The sequence below is a fragment of the Protopterus annectens genome, chromosome 2.part1 (assembly GCF_019279795.1).
Source record: "Protopterus annectens isolate FY-2018-M chromosome 2.part1, PAN1.0, whole genome shotgun sequence".
NCBI classification, from domain to species: Eukaryota; Metazoa; Chordata; order Ceratodontiformes; family Protopteridae; genus Protopterus; species Protopterus annectens.
The window spans coordinates 1,254,710,945-1,254,730,773 of NC_056729.1; the positions used below are offsets into that span (position 1 = coordinate 1,254,710,945).

The window sequence follows — 19,829 nt, forward strand, 5'->3', positions numbered from 1 at the left end:
AACAAACATTTCTCAAAGCAGAATGTACTATAGCAGTGGATGCCTGAAGAAATGGCTAGATTTTAGGAAGAATTTGAAAATAATGACATCTTCAAGCTAAATTATGATTATAAACTATTTAGGTGCATGGCTTTGTTGTTACTGTTTCTCAGGAATATTATCAAACAATCACATTACGGAATTAAAAAATGAAGAAGGCTTGCATGACTGAGAATGTGGCACTACAAACATAGTTTTAACAGATAATGCAAAATTGTGAAAACATAAACATAATTCTAGTGAGTATTTGAAAAATGATAGTTACTACTTGCATGCACCTATTAAAAACAACGACTATGCATATTATAAAAATGCAAGTCATAAAATAATGGACATTCACAAATGAAGGTTCACAAAACTGCGGTTACTGCCTCTGTTTGAGGATTGTTATTGCCACTAAGCAGGCCAATGTTATGTCCCTCACTTCATGAACCATGCAACTGTCATTACACAACTCCATCTGTTATTTCACATTCATTGTGCAGTAAAGTATCATTTTATATAGATAAAATAACCGTCAGAAAAAGAAATTATTTTGCAAAATACACTGAAAATGAATCATCTCAAAAAGTATTAGTGAATGCCTGACTGGGTTTTACATAATTGGCACTCAATATAATCTGTGCATTCAAATGTTGTGTTGTATTTGATTGCATTCTGATGATGTCCTGTATTTTATTTGGATGAAAGCACTAAACCTTTTTAGTGAGTGGCTAGCTTATCCAGTCTAGGTGCAGAGTTTGGTTAAGTCCCAATATTGTAAACCACCACCTACTACTTGAAATAATTAAACGATTATGGCTTCTTCACAAACATACGCAGCTGGTTTCTGATTTAAAACTGATGTATCAGAAAGTGATTGCAGGAAAACATGAAAATAATAGATCAACACTCAGATCCAGAGAGCTGGAGAGGCAGCTGCAGCAACTGTAAGGGCAAAACATGGAAGTATTAACAGCAGAGGTTATGATGAGGTAAAAGGTTTGGATAGAGGGAGTGAGCAGCAGGATAGAATGGTAGGTGTTGAGAAAGGTTGAAGAAGAGGTCAGCAGAAGGGGGAAACTGTGGTAGGAGCAAGATAATATGAGTGCATTATTTGTAGTGGAGGTTAATGGAGCAACATGGGTAGAGTGGTAGTTATGGAGGATAGGAAATGGAAGACAGTATGTATGGAGGAATATTAAATATTAAAAAATCCATCTTTTTCTTTCACTCAATCTGTGACTGTTTTTGCAAGTGCAGTCTTTCCTTCAATAGCAAGGGAGCTGAAAGAGAGTTCGGAGGGGGGGGGGGGGTAGGACTCTTTAGACCTGACACCTGAATGTGTGGGAGAGTATAAATATTTCTCTTCTTCATCCCTGGTTGAGCCCATATGTAAGCTAGAGTCAGCACGGCTGTTTAGAACTGAACTGAATACAGTGTCAGTGGTGTAACAGGTAGCATACTTACCTTTGGTGCAGAAGGCTGTGGTATCTATTCCCACACCAGGTAGATTGATTAGCTACAACACCTGGCCTTTCATTTATTCTTTTTCTGCCTCCTTAAACTCCCATTCTACTCACAAAGCTCTGTCACGTACTCACTTTCTGTCACCCAATCTCTCTCAGCTCCCACTATGTCTGCACTTTCACCTTATAAACAATACCTGCCCCCCATTTTGTTCCTTTCTTCTCTTTCTGTCTCCTTAAATAACCATATTGCTACCAGGCTCTATCACATACTCTCTTTCTGTTACCCAATCCCTCTCAACTCATGCTATATCTGCACTTTAAAACTCATATGTTACTACCCTCCCTTACAAAGCAAGTGGGAGTCTTTCTGATATGAATTAGAGGGGCCCTCATTATACTCACAATAAACATGACACTTACTTATATACAAGATACGCATAGACTCATCTTATCCAAACTGTACTGTTAACACTAAAATTAATGTCTAAACCTCCAACTTCCACAAATCTCACTATACTCAGAGTGCCATGTTCACTCATTTTAATTTATATGTTCCTGACTACTGCTCATATCCTCCACAAAACTATTGTACTATAACTATCTATCATGTTAACCATGTGTGTACTATAACTATCATGTTAATCACGTGTAAATGTTTTTAAGGTTCTGTGTATCTGTATATTATTAAGACTGTTTTTGAGTAATTAAGTAAGTAATATCTCCTATATAGACTGTCGCAAAACCTTATCCCTATATTCTGTCTCCTACAGGCTGTTTAGGGGAGTCACTGTCCGACCCCACCCTGATGGACCTCCAGCATATCCACAAAACAAACAGTGCAAGAACTATCCATTCTGAAGTCTTAAATCTTGCTGTGATAGAAATGACCTGTTGGAGAGACAGGTATTTCCCCCAAGTTACCCCTTCTCTGGAACAGACTCCCCATCCATGGGAAGTACAGTTCCTCTCTAACCCAATTCAAGTGTAATTTGGACATTTGGTGAGGAACAGGAAATTCATTGCTGGTTTAGCACCTATGTCTTGGGTCATCAACCAGGAACTGCCTGTAAATGTTTCATCTCAGTAGCTCCTGCTTATAGTTATCATGGGTACCAAAAATTGTCAGAGTTTTGGTATGCATGAAAGGACCTTGTGGTCATTAGTAGGACACACCACTGAATCTATGAGTCTATGAACTCATAGATGATTGCTTTCTGCTAATGAGAAATATGAAAGACTGTATGACAATGGTTTTCAGTAACTGATGGTCTAGAGCAAAGAAGGAGATTGGACATCATTACTTCAAATCCTTATTGTGCTCTTTCAGGAATATGAGTCTGTGGAAGTCGCCTTAACTGTAGTGAGACAGTGGCTAAATTCTTACAACTGAGGTTGCAGCCTACACTAATGCTGATGGAAAAAAAATATTTTATTATTAGAATAATAGGATTTCAAAGCAATGTATGTTCTGAAATACTTCACAATTTTTATATAGAATGCAATATATATTTACCTCATAAAGGCCGAGAATGGTTTGCTTCTGTAAAAGTGAGATGTAACATATGTTTACTGTTAAAGAGCTGTCACTCTTAGACTTGATTAGAATTCCTGACATACATCCTATGAATGAAGTGTTATCCTGTGTTTATTGTGAAATATAGAGTTAAATGTTGGTGAAGCTCTCCATTATTTCAGTATCCTAGTATATCAAATTCAACACATTCTCCCTAGGTTTCAAAAATATTTTTTCATGTCACTGCTAGCTGATTTTGTATGAAAAGCAGCCATGAACTGGGTGGGGACAATTCAGAGATACACTGAGTGTGATTGCAACATGCCAGTAAATGCCACAACTTGCAAAACATGCAAATGGCACTATAATGACATGGAAATGAGCAACAATAATAAGACAAGGGCAATGGCAAATGCAAATAATTGTAAACAGTATGGCAGAGTAGTTCAGAAACATAAATATTTCACATGGTTAGACAGAGCCAACAGAGTTGTTGAATGCAGCAAATCGTGGAGTTGTGGGAGAGAGAATATGAAAAAATGTATATGCAAGAAGTTGTTGTCCCTGTACATAGTCATGGAAGTGCATGTTGTCATCTTTAGCATCACAGAGTCATCTGTCCATGCCTAACATACATGCCTGCCAAGAAATAGTAGACTATTACCATGTGGATAGTGACACTATGCAGGAATTGGTCTATATTTGTCACCCTTATATGCACGCTTATGGGATACATGGAGTACCCACTCCTGTGGAACCCAAGACATGCATGACATTGAGAATATGACAAACAGAGACCTTTCAGTGACCAGCAGGGAAATGCTGGGTGTATCTCTGGCATGTGCCTCAAGGATACTGTACCAGTTTCTTGATGTCATGCTACAACATTTGAGTAAGCATATGTGGTACCTACACACCACAGACGAGACAGGCAACACCAGTTAGCTATTTTATAGCATAGCCCAGTTCCTCGAGATATTAGGAGCCATTGATTGTATCCACATTGCAATAAAAGTTCTACCTGGGGAGCAGGGACACCAGTATATCAACCATATGGGATTTTACTCCTGTAACTGTCAGGTTCATAGGTTCATAGGCTATCTGCCCTAGGGCATTTATAAGCCTAGCCAGAGTGTGTTTGGCTTTTGCCACCCTTTTAGATTAGTTGACTGTGCCTCTGTATAGTAGGTCACAGAAGATAGCCCTTTTAAGGTTAGTTATACTGTGCCTCTGTCTAGTAGGGACACAGAAGAGAACCCAGGGGTAAACCTACGATCTCCCATCCACTCGTCAAGATTTCTATTGAAGAGGGTCATTGAGGGGCTCTGCCTAACATGGATTGGGATTTTGTTCCAGAGTGAGGGGAGCCTCTGGGATATGAATCTGTCCCTCCAGCATGTCCTATTTATTTCTGTGCTGAGGTTTAAGTCCCTGGAGCATGTAGCTTTAAGGGATTTGGATTTCCTGAGGTGGAGCATGTCCATTAGGTCTGGTTTGGACATGGCTTTATACGTCAGGCACAGATCGCCTCTGAGTAGGCGGTAAGCAACTGAGTAGAGCTGGAGTTTCTTTAGCCTAACTGCATAGGGCATCTGTTTGAGTCCCTTGATCCTCTTGGTGAAGTACTTTTGGGGTCTTTCCAGTTGCTGCAGGTGTCGAGTAAGGTACATCCCACATGGGGCATTGTATTCAATTATGGGCCTGATGAGTGATGAGTAGAGGGGCACAATGACCTCTCTTGATCTAGATGTGAACCCTTTCATGATAAGGTGGGCTATATAGAAGGTCTTTCTAACCACTTTGGCAACTTGATTGTCAAAGGAGAGATTGCTATCTACTTGGGTCCCCAAATCCCTAATTACTTCTTCCGTACTCAATGGATTACTACCTATGTGGTAATTTGTTTGCACTTTGTTTTTCCCAATGGGGATGACTATGCACTTTTTGGCATTTAGCTTTAGGCCATGGCTCTGGCACCAGTTATCCGTCTCTGTGAGACCCTTTTGGAGGATGCTTGTGTCAGTCGGTGAGTCGATTATGGCACCCAGTTTGCAGTCATCTGTGAACTTGGTCAGCCAAAGTCCTCCCGTGTTAGCCTGTACCTCAGAGAAATATATACCAAACAAGAGAGGTCCCAGGACTGAGCCTTGTGGGACGCCACTTGTAACTGGTTTAGAGTCTGCCATGGCACCTGCAATTCTGACCATGTGGGTTCTATCCCTGAGCCAGTTTGCAACCCATCTTGTGACATAGGGGTTGATATTTAAGCTGGTGAGCTTATTTATGATGCCCGAGTGGGGTATTGTGCCAAAGGCTTTTGCGAGGTCCAGGTAGGCTGTGTGGACTACCTTCCCTTCATCTATCGCCTTGGTGGCTGTTTCAAAGAAGTCGACCAGGTTCAAGAGGCAAGATCTGCCCTTAACAAAGCCGAATTGGGTAGGATCCAGTGTTTGGAGGTTCCCAATGTCTTTGTTTATGAGTTCCATGATGATACGCTCCATAGCTTTGCAGACCAGGCTAGTCAGGCTTATAGGGCGATAGTTTCTGGGGTCCGTTGTGGCACCACCTTTGTGGAGTGGGACCACTGTTGCTGTACACCATTCCTTGGGTACATATCCTGTAGTAAGGCTGAGATTGAACTGTGACTTTATGTGAGGGTTCAGTTCTTCTTGGAGCTCATGTACGACGCAGCCCAGGACACCGTCCGGTCCCATTGATGCTGTGTTTTTTGGTTTGGAGAGGGCAGCTCTCACCTGTGCATCTGTGATGTCAGGGAGGCTACACTCTGTTGGGATAGACATTTGCTCTTTTGGGGGGGGGGGGGTTTGCACTGAACCTGTCTGCCAGGATGTTGGCAATGTCTGTGGGTTCAGTGTATTTTTTGTCATTTTGCACTAACTCAGAGCATATCTGGGAGTTGCCACCCAGGTTCCTGACATAACAAAAGAAGGCCTTGTGATTATCTTAGTGTCTTGTGCAGTTTTTCTTTCGAAGCTGGCCTTAGGTGATTTTATGAGGGATCGTAGTTTCTTGCTAGTACTGATCAGAGATGCCTTCCCTTTTTGGGATTTTGCTCTATCATGTAGTAGCTTCCTCCTTCTGTTGTATAGCTTACTTATGGCTGGGGTCCACCAGACAGGTCTCCTGCCTTTGGAGGAGTGTGTCTTGGTTTTATTTGGGATAGCACGATCCATGCATTCTTGTAGGTGTCCATAGAATGTGTTTGTAAAAGATTCTGCGGTTTGGGCCATATTTTCCACTGGCCCGAGGGCTTTGAAGGATTCCACCTCAGTTTTGAGAAGTGTGAAGTTTGCTTTTGAGAAGTTCTTCACTGTGGTTTCCTTGGCTGGTGGTGGGGACATGATATGGATGTCCAGTGAGATTAATTTATGGTTAGATCTTACCAATAAGGAGTATACCTCTGGTATGGAACATAGAGTCCCCATGTTGGTGATGATCAGGTCCAGTATGTTTTCCCCTCTTGTGGGAGTAGTGACCAGTTGTTCTATAGCATTTGAGTTTATAAATTCTGGGAACCATTGGGCGAGGGTGTTGGGGCTTGAGTAATGCTCCCAGTCTATGTTTGGGCAGTTGAAGTCACCCAATATGATGGTGTTTGTAGAGACCTTCATATTCTACAGTGTTCACAGGAAAGCTGAGTGGGGTTCCTTAGTTTGGGAGGGTGGTCTGTAGCAGGCTACAAACTGAAAGGCAGTTTTGCCCACTGTTAGTTGCACATGGATGGTCTCTGATGCTTTGTGCTGTGCCACTAACCTGGAGGTGTGGGTATCTTTGATGAATATGGATACTCCCCCTCCTTTTGTGGTTCGGTCCGAGTTTTGGGGCCGAAAAGCATGGTATGAGGTATAACCTGGTTGTGCTGGGGTGCTCTCAGGATCTTGAACCAGGTTTCTGTTACTGCACAGATATCGATATTTTCCATACTGAGGAGAGCCTCGAGTGCATGCATCTTGAGGTTTAGACTTCTGGCGTTGAGCAGCATTACCATTAATTTCTTTTTCCTTGTGTTGTCTATGGAGGTGGGTTTGTCTTTTGAGCCTTACCTAAAAAAGGCACTTGGGGTTGGCAAGAGCCTTAGTCAATATTCAAAAGCCCAGGGGTGACAGGTGCAAGCCATCCCTAGCGAAGCAACGTGGCTTGTCGAGAATGTCATCCCAGGCTGACAGACACTGGATCCCCTTTGAATGACACCAATACTTTAGCCAATTGTTAAAATTGATCATTTTGTTTTTATACTGTGGCATCATTCTTGGTGAGGGTAAGATGCTACTCAAGGTCAGGGTCATACCGGCCTGGGCTACATGATCAGAGAGCTCCTCTATGTCTCTTTTCATGTAGTCCCGGGAGGTACGTCTCAGGTCATTCACACCAGCATGGACAATGACAGAGTCATATTTGTACTTTGGAGTGACCTGAGTGCTCATGTTATGTGGCAGATACTGTCACCCGACAGGCAGCTTAAAGTGACCTTCTCCTTGTTCAGCCTGGTGAGTGGGATGTCAGTGTGTCTGACAATAGAGTCACCTATTACAAGTGTATTAGGTGTGTTGTTTAGCCGTAAGGGCTGTGACTGTGTGGCACACTGACTTTGTGAACTATGTGATACATGGGTATTGTTGTGGGGTAGTGGTTGCTTGGATGTCTGCTTTGGAGGTCTCTGCTGCTTGAGCAGATTTTTATTTAGAGCCCTCAAGTATGTTTTTGTATGTTTATGTGTTTGGTTTGCTGTTCAATAGTTCTATGTGAGACTGGATTTGTGGTGTGTGTGGTTACCTTCTCCTCCTGACTGACTGCACCAGTACTGGGTTGAGAGAGCTCAGCCTCCAGTTTGGTTATATAGTTGCATCTCTCACATATATTTGAGCTTGTTGGGAGGAGGAGAGGGTGGTCTGTGTATATAAGGCAGTTGTAACATTGCCTCAAGATTCCAAGATTCACCAGCTGGACTGGAGAGTAAACCCAAAACTGAATTTTGGACATGCCAGAATAGTATAAGGAACTACTTTTTGACTGATCAGAAAGGACCAATAGGGAGCCAAGTACTTAAAGGGAGTATAGGAGGGTGTAGTGCTTTAGTTTATTAGTGCTTACTTATAAGATTACTTATACGAAGTAGTCTGCAATGAACAGGGTACACCAGCAGGCCACTCAGGTAGTGCCCACAACTCCCTTTTCAGGATCAGTTTATACCAGTGGTTAGTGAAGGGTGATCTTCTACAGGGCCATCTTATTGGCAATTACAGATATGCTCTGGAGCCATGACTAATGACACCAGTTATAAAACCAGACCATGGCATAGAACGTGTATAACACTGCCCTGTCACAGACACAAAATATTGTTGAGCATGAGGTTGGGCTACCAAAGGTCTGCTTCTACTATCTAGATGTTTCTGGTGCTGAACTTCAGCAAGACCCTAGAACATACAGTAAAATCTTTTCAATGTGTGCAGCATTACACAACATGTTGATTTGCAAACAGCTACAGCAGGGCACAGACATTCACAAGGAGGAAGTCCTGGACTAAGCAGCACAGGAAGTGCCTAATGAAGAGCCTGTGGAGGAGATTGCTGCAGTGAATGACTAGGAGACAGAAGTTGATTCAGTACACCATGGCACTGACTAAGAGGCATTCACTTGTTCATAGCTATGGGCCAGTATTACTGTAAAAATGATTCAGGTAATACTACAACCAAGCTGTGTTATACCATACTATACTATGCATATATTGGCCACACTGGGCATCAGAAACAAGCTGCACAGATAACATACAGAGGGAAGGGCATAGTCGTAATCAAGTGCACAAGTGGAGAGGGTCACTGTGACAACTGTCAAGAATGGATAGTGTGTGTGTGGGGTTCATAAGGGTGAGGGATAAAGCTTTGTGTAAGTGTGTGAGGTAGGGTTACGTAAATGTATGGAGCCAGTGAGACTAGCCAGGGAAGGTATGGAGTCTCTCCTTTCTTATATGTGGGTGGTGGTAAGTGGTGCTGATGTATGTGAATGAGTTTGCATGGACACATCTTCAGCAGATGATGTAGTACTGTGTCAGAGCCTGATGGGCAGGTATATAGCCCTCAAAGCAGATTTATGTGCTGTCTATGCATGTCCTTGTTCGCTGGGGGTGCCCTGTACAGAGAAGGCAGAGGTACAATGCGTAGCATGCTTTGTGAGGGTAAATGGTTAAGTTTCAGCATGAATACTTCATCTATGTCTGTGTCCATAATGCCCTGCAGGGCCTTCAGCACTGGATAGTGGTGTAAAGGTACTGATGGTATAAGTCCAAGAATGTGCCCTCCCTCTCCTGTGCTATTTCCTCTCTAGAAACAGAGATAAACTGGCCATGGGAAGAATAAAGGTCCTGACGGGTGGCCCAATATGGACAACTGCAGTGTACAGATTCCTGTTCCTTCTGTGTATAATGGAGCACATCTGGCCCAGTTACTTTGGCATGTCATCATACAGAAAATGTACTATCTGATCATCTCAGATATGGCTCAGTTGGTCTCTCACTGTCCCTGTATTATTGTCATGCAGAAACACTAAGTATAGGCCATGCAGCCACTCATCTCAAGAGCTGGGTGGTACAAATGGCATAGTCAGTAATATCATGCTAACCTCTGAGGTCATCATCTCACTCAATGGAGTTGTCAGCAGCCATGGATAACTCAGCCACTGGAGATGAGGAGACCCTATGCTGATATGTCAGTCTCTCCCTGTCCTTGGATAAAATTCAAGGTGTATGGGTGGGTTCACAGGCACAGGAGACTGGTCCTTGTAACAGAGTGGGGATCTGACCATAATATTACCCCATTTACCACTGACACAGTGACCCCCAGCTGAGCTGGGATTTGGCTGCCTTCATCACCAGACCAATACAGTTGTCCAACATCAGGCAGGCCTATACCCGTGGTGTGGAAACCAAGAAAAGTAGCACTTCTAAAAACACATACGTGTTATGTAGTCTAAGCATGATCCCTTCATCAACACCCACAGCCCAGTGAAAGTACTTCTGTGTAACAGAGTGCTATGTAAACATGATAGTTAACATATCTTGAGCAGACTACCTGTCTCTAATAGACATAGGCAGCCTGTAAATGTTTCATCTCCCAAGCCCCTGTTTACACTTACCAAGGGTACAATAACTTGTCAGAGATTTGGGATACATGCCTAGTCTTGAAATGGCCTTTGTGGTGTTAGCCTAGTAAACACCTATGAATCTATGAATCTATTTTCACTTGTGATCCAAGTGAGTACCACATATTCAGACATATCCATCTTGAGTATCACTGATGTATAGTATAGTAATGTACTATAATATAGAGTTTTATTCTATCTCCCCACTCCCACTCTTACTCTCCCTGTGTCATTGTATATGTATAGTATAGTAATGTACTATAATATAGACTTTTATTCTATCTCCCCACTCCCACTCTTACTCTCCCTATGTCATTGTATATGTATAGTATAGTAATGTACTATAATATAGACTTTTATTCTATCTCCCCACTCCCACTCTTACTTTCCATGTGTCATTGTATATGTAACGTATAGTAATGTACTATAATATAGAGTTTTATTCTATCTCCCCACTCCCACTCTTACTCTCCCTGTGTCATTGTATATGTATAGTATAGTAATGTACTATAATATAGACTTTTATTCTATCTCCCCACTCCCACTCTTACTTTCCATGTGTCATTGTATATGTAACGTATAGTAATGTACTATAATATAGAGTTTTATTCTATCTCCCCACTCCCACTCTTACTCTCCCTGTGTCATTGTATATGTATAGTATAGTAATGTACTATAACATAGTTTTATTCTATCTCCCCACTCCCACTCTTACTTTCCCTGTGTCATTGTATATGTTCCCCTACTTGCTGTTCTCCTTTTCTGACCTTCCTATAATCCAATTTATTCCTAGTTTCAATAAATAAAAGTGCATTGACACACTGATGGGAAACAGTTATTGTGGCTTCTAGCCTTTCTCATAGCATTGTGAAGCATCCCACGCACATTTGCTTGCTAGATGCTCACTAATGGTGTTTAAGAAATCACTAACCTCAGTCAAGAAAGAAGCTCTCTCCCTGCTGGCACAGCCATTTTCATGAGTGGATGTTAAAGATCCTGCCTGTTATTTACTTGCATAAAACTGTCCTTCTATAAAAGATGTCATCAAATAGAGGTACTCCATGTGACTTGATACCATCCATTAAACAACTCACCCACTGTCCCAAATTATAAAATTGGAATGGAATGCAAATGTTGTTTTAGTGATTGATAACTTGGAACAGCCTCCATTGTAATCTCAGAAATATCCCCCCAAAATAGGCCTTCACATTAAAACTGAAGAAACACAAGTACAGAAACTGGGCTGGTAAACATGGCATCACTTTACAGCTTTCCTGCCTATATGTCTGCTGACAACACATATACACTATATTTCATGCATGTCCTTGCATATCCTACTCAGTATGCAATGCTACTTAAAATCTCCTGATGCTACCACGTTGTGAGGTACTGCTTATACTGCTCTTTGAACTCTGTCTATCTGGATATTGTTATACAGCTCTGTCTATCTGGATATTGTTATACAGCTCTGTCTATCTGGATATTGTTATACAGCTCTGTCTATCTGGATATTGTTACACAGCTCTGTCTATCTGGATATTGTTATACAGCTCTGTCTATCTGGATATTGTTATACAGCTCTGTCTCTCTGGATATTGTTATACAGCTCTGTCTATCTGGATATTGTTATACAGCTCTGTCTATCTGGATATTGTTATACAGCTCTGTCTATCTGGATGTTGTTATACAGCTCTGTCTATCTGGATCTTGTTACACAGCTCTGTCTGTCTGGATATTGTTATACAGCTCTGTCTATCTGGATATTGTTATACAGCTCTGTCTCTCTGGATATTGTTATACAGCTCTGTCTCTCTGGATATTGTTATACAGCTCTGTCTCTCTGGATATTGTTATACAGCTCTGTCTCTCTGGATATTGTTATACAGCTCTGCCTATCTGGATATTGTTATACAGTATCTGTGACACCTATCTGTAAGTTTTATTACAGTATTTATGAACTGCTTTCCTTTGAGTCCTATTGACTTTGTTAAGTTTCTATCTATAATTCACATTAATTAATGTATTGTTTGATGGGTAGAGATCAGACCCCTGAGATTCTACTGAAAATAGGATTTATTCCCTGTACATTCATGGTCACAGACTGCCCGTAATGCCCATAAATAAATATTGTGATTTTTATTAGAAAAAGAACAGGGGCATTTTTTATTACAGCCTCAGAACATTTTGGATATATAGTACTTGATGCCATTGTTTTTGTGTAAACATTCAGAAAATAATGAATATACAATATTATAATATCAACTAAAGCAGATGCAGAGAATTATGGCAATGATTTCGTAATATCCAAGTTGTTATGTTTTTGAGAAATGTAATAAAAAATTCACCTTGAGAGCAAAACTGTTTCAAGAACATATAACAAATGGTTATAATCATAGACCTGAACATAATTTTTCTACTATATGTGAAGTTTAAGCTGTCCTGTTATTTTTACCAGTTAAAAAAATTGTAGCAATCCATTTTGCTTCTGCCTGTTGTTTGTGTGACAGTACTAAGTGTGTTACAGCTTTTAAAGCTGTTAGTTGATTTATGGCACAGCTCTGTAAAGAATGCTGTTTCTCTGACAGCTTAAGTTGATTAATTAGAACAATGAAGTTCCTACATAAGAATCTCATTACAACAAACTTGCTCAAGATAGGTCTTACATATGAACCTTGTTATAGACATGTAATTTTTCTTTCATTTTGGAACATACTTAGGGTAATCCATGTATTATAATAGAGTTCTCACTAGTCAGTTTTATCCCCAATAATCCGTGTAACATATTAGGCCAGGCAGTTTGTTAAAAAAAAGAACATCTATGCCATAGACTGTGGTTCATCTTACTTTTGTTAACGTGATCTTTGGGCTGTGATATTTGGACCGTTTCCTTTTCCCTTTTTAGTAATGCATGTCTGACAGCTCAAACTACAGTACCTATGTAGATAACAGCCTCAGTAACATCCACAGTGGAGGAGCATAAAACTGCAGACTACAGGCATATATTTATTCTGAGTCCTTTACCATAGGTTATAGAATGGACTTTCCAGCTACTTAACAGTAATAACCTTTTGCCCAACAAGCAATCTGGATTCAAGTCAGGTCACAACACAAAGACAACACAAATGTCTTCAATCAGTTGCAATATTATCCATTATTTTCAATCCTTTGGTTTAGTTGAATATTTCCTCCTTTTTGATTGATGGTCAACTACAGGTTGGAATCTACATTCTCACTTTAGAGTAAATTTGTCATAAAAATGCAATGTAAAATTCTTTTCTTTTTATGGAATATTTATTTTATTTTATTTTATTTAGATTTTTATTGGGGTAGTACACTGATCACAGCGGACCATTTGCAGGAATAGCCCGACTAAATATATTCAAAAAAATATAGAACAGAATAAATACACAAACTTGTAGCAATCACAGAACACAGAAATTCAAATGTGAATTGATTTTAGTAGCAAGTATAAGAGGGAAGCAGCAGGTGAGAACAGAGGGTGAAAGTAGGAGTGATGCAGGTGAGGAGAGAGTTAGGTTATGTGCCCCGTGGAAAACCACTTGCACTGAGATTTTTGATGGAAGTGTCTTTTGAGTTGAGCTCTGAAAGTAAGGAAAGAAGAGACTTATTTTAGGTGAAGGTGGAAGGATTGCCAGAGTTTGGGTGCAAGAATGGAGAAGGAATGGTTGGTACAATGCAGTTTGGTTTGGGGTGTCTAGAGTGAGGGAGTTAATTGGGAAATGTTGTGGAGGTTGCGGGGGTGGTTTTATTATGGAGTTTGACTGCAAGAGGGGGCAAGACACCTGGTTGAAGTAATTTGAAAAGAAGAGACCCTAGGAGTTGCTCTACTCTGCAGGGGAGTGGTGGCTGTCATATTAGCTGAAATCAGATACATTCCTTCACCATTGTTATTTAAGATTACCTGTACACCTAACCTCTTCTCCTCATCTGGCAGAAAATGCAAAAGTATTAGTAATTCCCCCACATTACTTTCATGTAGTAACAAAGACTAGCTATTATTTCTTACCATTTCTTAGTTTATACACTACAACCATGAGTGCACACACTCCGTCTTCTCAAAATCCTCCTACCCTCACTCTTTTTCTATTTATTTCTAATCATAGGATTGCCATCTGATATTCAGTTTGTCTACTGCTGTTCTGATAATTTCTATAACACCTGTACTGATTTTTCACAAATACGTACTTTGCAACATTTGCAGTGCTTGTATAAACAGATGCTTTACAATGTCTATCATGCCTGTTCTGTTAAGAATGATCACCAGCAACAAGCATATACATTTTGTATACATTATTGTATATTTTAATTACATCTTAACCAAAGAATGCAGTGTTTAGTATGTTATCTTTGAAGTATGAATGTGTGCGTTGTTTTCAAAGATTTTCTCCACAAATTCCCTCTAAAATGTGTACTGCCCAGCAGAGTTATCAAGTTAACAAAATCTAAATAAAAATAAAATTACCCAAGAGGCATTGTAGCTTCCACCTCTGTTATATAAATATATTTTTCTGGGATTGTGACTTTATTGTGGTGGAGGGGTTATGTCCTATTATGATGTATCAAAATCATCCTTAGCAAGCTGGTCTGAAGGGAAGGGCCAGACTAATAGTGATTCATAACGTTTTCCATGATAGTTCAATTACAAAAATGTGACATTCTCGCCCAGAAGGATATTGTACTTCACCACAAGTGTCACACCAGAGGGTGATATTGACTGATGAGTGCCTCCATGTAGTCTGGCTGGTCACAGCTGTGTGGAACCACAATGTGGGTTTCCTACCTACAAGATAAAATGTAGGCATGAAGTGTGATGTTAAACATGTAGCAGGCTGGATTAGTATTGGTTAGGATAGAGTATACTTTGACAATGGCTTTAAGAAAATTGGGCTTCATTCCAAGTCAGACTTTCTTGTTTAACAAATGTTAAATAAATAAAATAAATATGAACAGGCAATGTTATTGCATTGCTTGAAAAAGAGTCTGAATTTGTGCAGGAGGTTTAAAAGTACCAGATGCATATAGTTCTTTTTAACTCTACATAAATCACTGATAATCAATCAATCCAGATTAATCAAGCACAGGTAGTCCCTCTCAATTAAACCAGACTTCTCAAGCAGGTGGTGGTCCCTCTTTTTACAGTGAAGTTGCCTTCATGGGAGATTCTGGGCAGGGGTGGTGGTACTAACAGCTTCCCCTCCCCAAGCTGAGTTTTGTTCAGTTGGAGTTTTTACCATGAGGTGAGAAAGTCACCACTGTTTGACAACAAGTTTCAGAATGTAAAACTCTCTTTGTGCAATGGCATCTAACAGCTTTTCAAGTATTCAGTCTTCTTATAGACTGTGGGTAGATGTTGTTCCAAACCTAATGTCTCTAAATTTAGCTCACTAAATGTTATCATATGCTTTACCCCAAAGCTCTCCCCTTTTCTAATAGCGTAATTCTGAATGACATAAAAAACAATACCACATTATCTGCATACAGTTCAAAGAGCAAATCACTTCTTTCTTCCCATAAGACTTTACCTTGTGCAGTAAAGTTTCTCATTACAAAGGGAGTACAACACTATACATAATGGATTGTCTGACCTGACCTCTCTAAGTCTTGTAATATTCCATGTCATCAATCCATTCTCTACAAAAAATTGAAGAGAGTTTATAAACACTCATTTTCATTGTTATAAACTTATCACCTAAGTGAAACCCATTGAATACTTCCATTATTCAGTATTGTTTCCTGCAGTCAAATTCTTTATCTGTGTATTCTGTTAAATAAAAGCACACGTATACTTTTTATAAATTAAAATAAAATCTCTGGTAATAGCAAACACACCTCTGAGTCCTTCACTCTTCCTATACCAAAAAGGGTTCTATTCAGGTAATTGAGGATGCAGCTGGTTAAACAGTTTCAGCTCTGTCCTGATCTTTTGAATAGAACATTTACTGAAAACATTGCACAGTTGATTGAAATGTGCCAGCAATATGAGTCCCTTCATAAGATGTGTAGTGTTATGTGTAGTGTTATAATAAAGGTTATCACACAAGAATAAGGTGTGTTGGCAAGAATATCTAATCTCCTTGTCCCAGGGCTGCAGCCAGAAATTTACATTTTGTACTGAAACCAAATGTTGTTGCCCCTACCACACTCCTAGCATTTTAAAAATGGACTCAACCCTCAAAATGCTACCCCCAATACATAAGGGAAGGTGATACATTACTTTCAACTGTTACCATTTATTCCCATGAAAAGCTGTTTTTACAATTGTGTTCCTTTTATACAAGCATTTGTTGTTTGCCTCTGCACTCTAAATTTTAATTCGCACAAACATCCGCGGTGGTACAGCGGTAGCGTTGTTGCCTCACAGCAAGAGGTTCTCCCATTCGATTCTCGGCTGCAGTGCGGGGAGTGCCTTCTGTGTGGAGTCTGCATGTCCTCCCCATGGTTGGGTGGGCATTCGAAAACGTGTAAAAGGGCATGCCTTCATTGAAGGTTGAACATTGAGCTGGCACCTTGGCACTCATCAAAATCTACTGCCAATCATTAGCGGACAGGAGTTCCGCTGTGGCGACCCCTAACTGGGAAAAGCCAAAAGACAACAACACAACAACAGTTCTAAACATTCTGTGCTTTCTGAGTGTTGAAGTTTCCAAGAGATACTCAGGAAAAAATATACTCACTTGAGTACACTGAGTATGCCTAAATACACCCTTGCGCTTGTCCTGGACTGAGGTTTGGCCATACAAAAAAATAATGCCCTACTGCTGTAATACAGGTGAAGGCACAAGCTGCCTTCATGACTGCCTGTATGATGGCCTCACAAATGGGTATAGTTTTATCAAGTGAGACTTGATAGCCTCAGGCATGAGGACAAAAAGTTAGAAAAAGAATAAGAAAATTATGCAGCCATGTATCAAACATAGTGTTTGCACAGCCTTTATGTGTATGTGCCTTATGTTTATGAATCAGCCTGCTCATATTTGCATTTTTATTCAGCAAGACCCTCTGCAATGCAGTGAGAATGAAAACAAAACTGAAAGAATTGAAATTCATTCACAATTCACTTTTAATGTGGCCAGGACTGCAACTCTGATTATCTGGAGGTCTGGATTATCATGTTTTAGATGAATGGTCTTCTTCATTTTTGAAGGACATTAATGGCTGCATTCTTCTGAGGGTCAGGAGAAGTTTATGCCATAATTTTGGGATGTGTTATGTAATGCGTCTTCAACTTGTTTCCATTATTGATATTTAATTTTACTACTAGCTTCCAATGAAGCTCCTCTTATGGTATATTCTAGACATAGGGTTTCACTTTTAACCAGATCCAACATTGTCTGATGATGTAAGCAGTAGTCACCTCTAATAATCTTCATGAAAAGAATAGTGGGTCTATATTATAACATCAAAGTCTTAAAACTTTGAATGTTATAATATCGACCCCAATTCAGCGAATGCCTGAAATAGCGAAGCTGCAGAACACCGAATATTTTCCCAGGGAAAGTATTTACTGGGCCATTTCTGCAGCTTCACTATTTCCTCGACTGTGGTGCGAAGGTGACGGACCGGGTTAAGTGTGCAAACGGACCAAGGTAAGGTGAGTGTGTGATAGTCAGGGACCTTAGGGATAGGGAGTGAGTAAGGTAAGTGTGCGATAGTTAGAGACCTTAGGGTTAGGGAACAGGTAAGATGAGTGTGCGTTAGTTAGGGACCTTAGGGTTAGGGAGCAGGTAAGGTGAGTGTGCGTTAGTTAAGGACCTTAGGGTTAGGGTTGGGTTAAGGTAAGTAGATAGCTAGTAGTATATGTATGGTTTAGTGTAGGGTTCTGTGAAGTGTGTATGTGTGGATTATGTATTTTGGTGTGCTTGTCCTGTGTGTGCGTATTCTCGGAACAGTGAATTTTTTCTCTTGGAAAATGAGACTCTTTCCTTTTTCAGTTGGTTTTGTTTCAATCATTTGAGTGTCATGTTGTCAACATGAGGATTTCAATATAATGTGCATTATTTTTCTGCATGTAAAATCAAGCCACAGAAAATAAAGATTTCAACTTTATAAGAGCAATAGAACAATTGAGATTTTGCATGATAGAAATATTACTGCATGCCCAGAGACTATAAAGCACTCACACTTTGAGCTTCTGCCTCGCAATACCACTGGGTGTGAGATAAGGCCTGGACTTTGCAATCCTCCTCATATCTTACTGTGTGTGTGTGTTTGTGTGTGTGTGTGTGTGTGTGTGTGTGTGTGTGTGTGTGTGTGTGTGTGTGTGTATATATATATATATTTTTTTTATTTACATTTGTTGACCGGACTAGTCTAACTGGATACATGTCCATTTTCAGTAGAGGCCCGAGGAGAAAAGCTCCAACACACACACACACACACACACACACACACACACACACACACACACACACACACACACACACACACACACACAATATAATAATAAATGTTGCAACAGTACAAGCTTGACACAGCTGTTATTAATACAAGTACAATACTAATGGTGAGCATAATACAAATAGTCAAGGTAATGTACAAAAAGTTGTTTACTATATACATAGAATTAAATTGCAATATCATGGTTTATATGGATCATTACGGAGAGGTCAGTAGTTGGTACAGTATAGTATAAGGTGAAGAGTATTCATAGATATAAAGTAAAAAAAGAGTTAGTCATGGTTAATACAAGGGCATAGCCAATATGTACTAAGAAATAGATTTAGTTTCTGTTTAAAAAGTGTTATTGAGGGCAGAGATAGGAGTTCATTGGGAAGTAGGTTCCAGTGTTTTCCTACAGTATTAGAGAACACAGAGTCTCCTGCTAAGTTGTTGGATCTGCTTCTACTAATATGTAGTTTATTTGAGGAGCATAGATTCCTAAGATTGTTGTAAGGGATAATGAGAGTAGAGAGTGTAAGAGTGTTGGTGAGGTGATACAGGCTGTTATGGGTAATAGCAAGTTGGTGAAATAGAAGCTGATTTTGGAACTCTAGCCACCCTAGTTGTTTTAGATTGCTACAATGATGGGTTCTAAATGGAGAGCCAGTGGCAAATCTAGCAATATTATTATAGGAAATTGCCAGTTTGTTGAGGTTGTTTTTTGAAAGATTAGTGTATATAGGTGAAGCATAGAGTAGAGTGGAGATTAAGTGAGTTCTGGCTATAGCGGTCCTGGCTAATGGTGTAAGAAAGGGTTTGATTCTATAGAGGGATCCCAATTTCTAGTTGACTGTTTTTATTGTGCTGTTAATATAAGTATCGAAGTTCAGGTTACTATCTATAGTTATTCCAAAAGGTTTGGTGGTTGGGTCAGGAGATATGAGAGTGCCGTTCTTAGATATGAGTGTGAAATAAGCTGGGGTTGACTTTCGGGTTGGATTAAAAAGTAGAAGTTTAGTTTTTTGGGGGTTCAGGAGGAGGCAGCATTTTAGAAACCACTGTTCTACTGTATTAAATGCTTTTTGGGTAAGGGACTGTAGCTCAGAAGGAGAATTGGCTGAACAAATTATAGTGGAGTCGTCTGCGTATTGAATACAGGTGGCATGAGGAATTGCTAAGTGGAGGTCATTAATAAAAATGGAAAATAGCAGTGGGCCTAATATGGAGCCCTGAGGAACACCAAGGGAAATGAGGAGGTGTGTAGATAGATT

General features: G+C 40.0%; 1 protein-coding gene across 1 annotated transcript in view; it reads right to left on the reverse strand.

Moving 5' to 3' along the window:
- The window catches only part of GCKR (glucokinase regulator), a 678,315-nt gene that overhangs the window by 363,471 nt on the left and 295,015 nt on the right, over positions 1 to 19,829 (reverse strand). The gene's annotated exons all lie outside the window — the stretch shown is intronic.